This window comes from Leucoraja erinacea, chromosome 41 (assembly GCF_028641065.1).
Source record: "Leucoraja erinacea ecotype New England chromosome 41, Leri_hhj_1, whole genome shotgun sequence".
Classification (NCBI taxonomy): domain Eukaryota; kingdom Metazoa; phylum Chordata; class Chondrichthyes; order Rajiformes; family Rajidae; genus Leucoraja; species Leucoraja erinaceus.
This window is the reverse complement of record NC_073417.1, coordinates 720,763-729,090: the sequence shown is the minus strand read 5'-3', so window position 1 is coordinate 729,090 and position 8,328 is coordinate 720,763.

Below are 8,328 nucleotides of genomic sequence, written 5' to 3'. Positions count from 1 at the left end.
TCTCTCGATATCATCATCCAAATCTCTCATTTCCCTCTCGCCCGACTCTCAGTCTGAAGAAGGGTCTCGACCCGAAACGTCACCTATTCCTTTTCAATCAGGGCTGATCTAACTCTCCCTCCTAACCCCATTCTCCTCCCTTCTCCCCATAACCCCTGACACCCGTACGAATCAAGAGTCTATCTTAAAAATATCCATTGATTTGACCTTCACAGCCTTCTGTGACAAAGAATTCCACAGTTTCACCACCCTCTGACTGATGAAATTCCTCCTCATCTCCATCCTAAAGGTACATCCTTTAATTCTGGAGGCTGCGCCTTCTGGTCCGAGACTCTCCCACTAGTGGAAACATCTTCTTCTTGTGTCTATCTTCAAATAAATTCTTACTGACTTCTGCGACTACCAGTATCGACAAACATCAAATGGTTTTAGTTCTCAACAGAAGGAACAAATATGACTGAAAACATTGCTCAGCATTTATTATGACGTGCACTGCAAGGTGTACAAGGTTTTAACAAAGTTGAAACTAAGTTGGTGCTCCGTAGATAGCTGACAGACATGTTCCTTTGAAGTATACCCATAGCCTGCATCAATTTGCACCTTGCTGGCTTCTCTGCAGAAGAGTCGGGAGGCACATATTTCTAATTAAGCTGCTGTGCTGGAAGGTATAGGCACCGATCGTGACAGATCGAGGGGGAGAGAAACAACAAGATGGGATGGATCTGCGGGCGGTCTGGGAGGAGGTGGCTGGCTGGCTGGCGATGAAATATCTCTTCATGTCGGATAATTGTACCAGGCTGTTTCTGGACGGGGTGAGAACCTGACACCAGATCAGTTGGCGTCAAGAAGAGAAGGATCCTCAGATGCAACGCTGCAAGTTGGCTGTTTGATACCGTCGCAGCAGGAGCAGGGGATGATGAACAGGAACGCAAGCCGTCGTTCACTTCTCCTCCTCGTATTCCTGACGCTGATAAAGTCACGGGGCGCTCTCCTGCACTGCCTCGCCCATCAGCTCCATCCTTTTAACTCTGTCAGGGGCTGGCAGGCAGCATTGACGCTTTGCCGAGCAAACGCCTTCTTAGATGAACATAGACGTAGAACATAGAAACATGGATAATAGGTGCAGGAGTAGGCCATTCACCCCGTCGAGCCAGCACCGCCATTCATTTTGATCATGTCTCATCATCCAAAATCAGTGAAGAAAGCGAATGGCAAGTCGTCAAGTCACATTTATTTCTATAGCACATTTAAAAAACAACTCTCGTTGGCCTAAGTGCTTTACATTGGTGGAGGCATGTTGGCCCTCATTACAAGACGGGTTGAGTATAGGACCATAGAGGTCCTTCTGCAGTTGTATAGTGCCCTAGTGAGACCACATCTGGAGTATTGTGTGCAGTTTTGGTCTCACAATTTGAGGAAGGACATTCTTGCTATTGAGGGAGTGCAGCGTAGGTTTACAAGGTTAATTCCCGAGATGGCGGGACTGTCATATGTTGAGAGAATGGAGCGGCTGGGCTTGTACACTCTGGAATTTAGAAGGATGAGAGGGTATCTCATTGAAACATATAAGATTATTAAGGGTTTGGACACGCTAGAGGTAGGAAAAATGTTCCCGATGTTGGGGGAGTCCAGAACCAGGGGCCAAAGTTTAAGAATAAGGGGTAAGACATTTAGAACGGAGATGAGGAAACACTTTTTCACACAGAGAGTTGTGAGTCTGTGGAATTCTCTGCCTCAGAGGGTGGTGGAGGCTGGTTCGATGGATACTTTCAAGAGAGAGTTAGATAGGGCTCTTAAAGCTAGCGGAGTCAGGGGATGTGGGGAGAAGGCAGGAATGGGGTACTGATTGGGGATGATCAGCCATGATCACATTGAATGGCGGTGCTGGCTCGAAGGGCCGAATGGCCTACTCCTGCACCTACTGTCTATTGTCTCCACACACTGGTAAAATTGACAATTTTATCAAAGCCAATTAACTTACAAACCTGTACGTCTTTGGAGTGTGGGAGGAAACCAGAGCACCCGGAGAAAACCCACGCAGGTCACGGGGAGAACGTACAAACTCCGTACAGTCAGGATGGAACCCGGGTCTCTGGCGCTGGGAGGCGGTAACTCTACCGCTGCACCACCGTGACCTTGCAAATCTCACAGACGGGGAGTTGAAGCTGTCACTGCCTTATCATTCACCGTCCTGAATGAGGTAAGCCCTCTCTCACTCTCAAACTTGCCATTCCTCTGGAGTTGCGTAACAATTCTCTCTCTGGTTTCGTTTTCTCTGCTGTTCTTTTTTCAGGCACTCATCACGTTGTGGCTTATTTTCCTTCCACCCATCATTTAGTTGTAGTCATTTCAGGGTGGAAACAAGGCCCTTTGGCCGAACTTGCCCATACCGACCAACATGTCCCATCTACACTCGTCCCACCTGCCCACATCTGGCACGTATCCCTCTGCACCTGTCCTATCCATGTACCTGTCCAAATGCTTCATGAATGTTGAGATAGCCCCTGCCTCAACTACCTCCTCTGGCATTAACCAACCTGATCACCCGGTGGCTCAGCACTTCAACTCCCCGTCCCATTCCAAATCCAACCTTTTTGTCCAGGGCCTGCTCCATGGCCAGAGTGAGCACCACCGGAAATTGGAGGAGCAGCACCTCATATTCCACTTGGGCAGTCTGCACCCCAGCGGCATGAACCCCCCCCCCCCTCACATCAGTCTGAAGAAGGGTTTCGGCCCGAATCGTTGCCTATTTCTTTCGCTCCATAGATGCTGCTGCACCCGCTGAGTTTCCCCAACACTTTTGTTTACCTTCGATTTTCCAGCATCTGCAGTTCTTTCTTAAATACCTCCTCTGGCAACTTGTTCCATACACCCACCACCCTTTGTGATGCTTGGTATAGAAGCTTGAATGACGTACATCACAGCATAGTTTGGAAAAGATCCAGCCAAGTGCAGAAGAAATCCCAAAGAGTTGTGGACGCAGCCCAGACCATCACACAAACCAACCTCCCTTCCATTGACCCCATCTACACCTCAAAGGTATCAAAGGTATTTTATTGGTCACATTCACATACACCGAGGTGTAATGAAGTGAAATGCTTTTTGCCATTTTGCAGCAGACAAAAAAATACAGACATAACACCAATGAGAGTCTTAAACACATAGAACATCCCCCCACAATGGCTCCCACCATGAGGGAAGGCACAAAGTCCAGTCCCCAACCCCAGTTCACCCATAGTCGGTCCTATTGAGGCCTCCACAGTTGCCTCTACGGAGGCCCGATGTTCCTTGCCGTTCTCGCCGGGTGGTGGTGCTCCGGCGTCGGGAGAGTCCTCTCAGCGGCTTGGGAACCCTGGAACGGCCACTTCCGCACTGGAGGCCGCGGCTTCCGAAGCCGACAAGGCCGCGCCGGTTGGAGCGCCACAACTGGCGATCTCGTCGCGAGATCCCAGGCTCCCGGTGTAAAGTTCGGCGCCGTCGCCCGCAGCTGGTCGCTCCACAGTCCAGCAGCTCCGTGATGTTGTTCCCGGCGGTCTCAGCTCACCGGAGCTCCAGTGCGGTGACCCAGGCAAGGCATCGCCCGCTCCGCGATAGCGCTCCAGCGCTGTGCCGCCGCCGAAGCCGAGGTTCTGGGCGGTCCCCGACAGGAAACGCCGCTCCAGGCCCGCTGGTAGGCCGCAAGGACGGGTCGAAGCTGCAGCCCGGAGAAAAGCTGCCTCTCCGACCAGGTAGGGACCCTGAAAGGTAGTTTTCCCCACGCATAAAAAAAATTCTAGACCTCCAAACAAAACACTTAACTAACTAAAATAAAAAATAAAAGATGAAGAGACAGACAGCTGCTGGCTGTGCAGCCATGCACAGGACAGCGCCCCCTCGAATCAGCAAGGCCAGCAGCATCATCAAGGACCAGTCTCACCCTGGCCGCTCCCTCTTCTCCCCTCCCCCATCGGGCAAGGGGTACAGAAGTGTGAAAACAAACGCACACCTCCAGATTCAGGGACAGTTTCTTCCCAGCTGTTATCAGGCAACTGAACCATCCTACCACAACCAGAAAGTAATCCTGAACTACTATCTACCTGATTGGAGACCCTCGGACTATCTTTAATCGGACTTCACTGGACTTTCTCTTGCACTAAACAATAATCCATTATCATGTATCTGTACACTGTGGACGGCTCGATTGTAATCATGTATTGTCTTTCCGCTGACTGGTTAGCACGCAACAAAAGCTTTTCACTGCACCTCAGTACACGTGACAATGAACTAAACTATCTAACTAACAAACAAAAGAGATATTGCTGAAGAAATTTGGTTGATGTTGTGCCAGGTGCATTTTCCTTTCACTTCATGAAGTCCCTCAAATGGTGTATTGTGGGGAGAGGGGATCAAAACCACAGCATACAAGTACACTCGGTGGGCGGCGCGACTTTCGTCAGCAGCGGTCTCTGCAGTCCGTCTGTATTTTTATTATTTTTGTCTCGTTTCTATGTAGTTTTTATTATTTTTTTTTTTGTCAGGGTATGTGTGTGGGGGGGTGTGGGGTGGGGGGGGGGGGCGGTAACTTTAAAGTGTTTCCCCTGCACGGGAGACCCGACTTTTTCTTGTCGGGTCTCCGTTGTCGTTGGGGCTGCAACGTGGAGCAGCCTCCAACAGGAACGACCTGGGGCTCCAGTTGCGGAGCTGCGGTCCTACTCACCGTCGCGGAGCTGGCCGAGTCCGGAGCGGGTGAAGCTGTGGTGGAGCGCTGCCGCGACCCGACCCCCGGAGATTCGGAGGCTGCAGCTGCGGGTCTGGCGGACGGCAACACCGGGAGCCCGCGGGTCCCTGGTGGGAGACCGCTTTTCGGGACTTCTGCAGCGGCGACTTCTCCCGCCCGAGTTGCGGGGTCGAAGAGCTCCTGGAGCGGGTATTTACCATCGCCCAGCGTGGCTTGGAATGGCTGCGGGACTTTGCGAGCTCTAACACCAAGACCTTGCATCACCCGGCGTGACTTTAATGGCCGCGGGACAATCACCATCGCCCGCCGGTGGCTTTAACTTTGACTCTGACATGGGGGGGGGGGGGGGGGGGGGGGGGAGTGCAGCGGAGAGAAAAGTTTTTTTTTTGCCTTCCATCACAGCGCTGTGATGGATGTTTGTGTAACTGTGTTGTGTCTTGGGTCTTTTTCGTTTTGTAATGTATGGCTGCAGAAACGACATTTCGTTTGGACCTCAACGGGGTCCAAATGACAAATAAATTGTATTGTATTGTTGTTGTTGTTGTAGATGTGATAGGAGCACAGAAACATAGAAACATAGAAAATAGGTGCAGGAGTAGGCCATTCGCTCCTTCGAGCCAGCACCGCCATTCAATATGATCATGGCTGATCATCCAAAATCAGTACCACGTTCCTGCCTTCTCCCCATATCCCTTGATCCTGTTAGCCCTCAGAGCTATATCTAATTAGCTCTTAAATATATCCAGTGAATTGGCCTCCACTGCCCTCTGTGGCAGAGAATTCCACAGATTCACAAATCTCTGGGTGAAAAAGCTTCTCATCGTCTCAGTCCTAAATGGTCTCCCCTTTATGGGCCTGTCTGATTTAGGAGATTTGTTCGGTGACTGTCACAGTTGTAGCAGGCCGCTGAAAAACCGGCGATTGGCACCCCCCTACGACAATGTCTACAACAACCAACCATCTAGTCGACGTCAAGCTACGGCAAGCTGCCGACAACAGGCAAACTGTTAGGATGTCCACCTACGACCACACCTGCGACAACCTACGTCCACCCGCCACAAGCTACGGCAAGGTAAGTCAATTCATCTGTACCTGTCGCCGGTTGACGTAGGTAGTCGCCAATGGAATTCACACACGTCAGCACCGGCAACAGCCTACGACAGCACCTACGTCAGGAGAAGTCAAGCTACGCTCATTGGCATCAAACCCACTGTCACCGAAACGTTTTGAACTTTTCAAAATCCAGCGGCGACCAGAAAGACGCAACGACTCTTTGGGCGACTGAGGAGACGACTCACGACCATACAGGCGACACCCCGGCGACCACGTGGCAACAGATTATTCATCTGTAGTCGCCTAAAAAAATTGCCTAACTGGGACAGGGGCATTATTCTTAAACTATGACCCCTGCTTCTGGACCCCCCCAACATCGGGACATTTTTCCTGCATCTAGCCTGTCCAATCACATAAGAATTTTATATGTTTCGATAAGATGCCCTCTCATCCTTCTAAATTCCAGTGGATACAAGCCCAGTCGATCTATTCTTTCATCATATGACAGTCCCGCCATCCCGGGGATTAACCTGGTGAACCTACGCTGCACTCCGTCAATAGCAAGAATGCCCTTCCTCAAATAAGGAGACAAAAACTGCACACAATACTCCAGGTGTGGTCTCACTAGGGCCCTGTACAACTGCAATAGGATCTCCTTGCTCCTATATTGCTCCTGATGTTAGGGAAGTCCAGGACAAGGGGTCACAGCTTAAGGATAAGGGGGAAATCCTTTAAAACTGAGATGAGAAGAACTTTTTTCACACAGAGAGTGGTGAATCTCTGGAACTCTCTGCCACAGAGGGAAGTTGAGGCCAGTTTATTGGCGATATTTAAGAGGGAGTTAGATGTGGCCCTTGTGGCTAAAGGGATCTGGGGGTATGGAGAGAAGGCAGGTACGGGATACTGAGTTGGATGATCAGCCATGATCATATTGAATGTCGGTGCTGGCTCGAAGGGCCAAATGGCCTACTCCTGCACCTAATTTCTATGTTTCTACGTTTCTATACTCAAAGCAGAATTTGGCCATTCGGCCCATCCAGTCTACCCTGCCATTTAATCATGGCTGATCTATCTTGCCCTCACAAACCCATTCTCCTGCCTTCTTCCCATAACCTCCTGACACACCCGTACTAATCATGAATCTATCTATCCCTGCCTTGGCTTGGCCTCCACAGCCGTCTGTGGCGATGAATGCCACAGATTCACCACCCTCTGACTGAAGGCATGGCTCATGGTCTATATCACTGTTCTCCCAATGTTTATTGTCAGCGGCGTTATGAACCCAGTCAGTTGACAAACTACAAGTGACAAAGAGAGATAATTAAACTAACACAGGCCATCAACCAGGCAGAATCAGCTGACACTTCACTTAAGTTCTAATTCCGCCCCAGGCATCAGTTGCTGTCCTATCTACTCTTCGCATGTGTGTTCACATATGTTGCAGATCATAGCCCTACAACCGTATAAAAGAGAAAGACTTAATCAGGAAAGGCCCTCACGCCAACAAGCAGTTGTAAAATACATTAAGACAGGGCGTCACGGTGGCACAGCGGTAGAGTTGCTGCCTCGCGGCGCCAGATACCCAGGTTCCATCGTGACTGTAGGACCTCCTTGCTCCTATACTGCGGAATTTGAGTTCTGTAGGACTGTACTGCACAAAAGACTGTACCCCCCTGCAGGAACTATACAACAGGAGGTGCAACTCCAGAGCAAACAAAATCATGAGAGACCTCTTCCACCCCTGCAACGGACTGTTCCAGCCGCAACGGTCAGGCAAACGCCTCCGTTGCCATGCAGTGAGAACGGAGAGGTTGAGAAGGAGTTTCTTCCCAGAGGCAATTCGGACTGTAAACGCCTTTCCCACCAGGGACTAACTCTACAGAACGTTTTTCCTTCTATTATTTATTATGTAAAAGAATATGTGTGTTATGATTGTGTTTATAATTTGTTTGGTTGTTTTGTTGTTTGTCTTTTGCACAAAAGTCCGCGAGCATTGCCACTTTCATTTCACTGCACATCTCGTATGTGTATGTGACAAATAAACTTGACTTGACTTGGCTACGGGGTGCTGTCTGTACCTCCCCGTGGCCTACATGGATTTTCTCCCAGATCTTCAGTTTCCTCCCACACTCCAAAGACAATAGACAATAGGTGCAGGAGTAGGCCATTCGCCCCGTCAAGATTCAATGTGATCATGGCTGATCATCCCCAATCAGTACCCCGTTCCTGCCTTCTCCCCATATCCCCTTGACTCTGCTATCTTTAAGAGCCCTATCTAACTCTCTCTTGAAAGCATCCAGAGTGTTGGCCTCCACTCCTTTCTGAGGCAGAGAATTCCACAGATTCACAACCCTCTGTGTGAAAAAGTGTTTCCTCATCTCATTTCTAAATGGCTTACTCCTTATTCTTAAACTGTGGCCCCTGTTTCTGGACTCCCCCAACATCGGGAACATGTTTCCTGCATCTAGTGTGTCAGGTTTGAAGGTTAATTGTGTTCAAGAAGGAACTGCAGATGCTGGAAGATCGAAGGTACACAAAACTACTGGAGAAACTCAGCG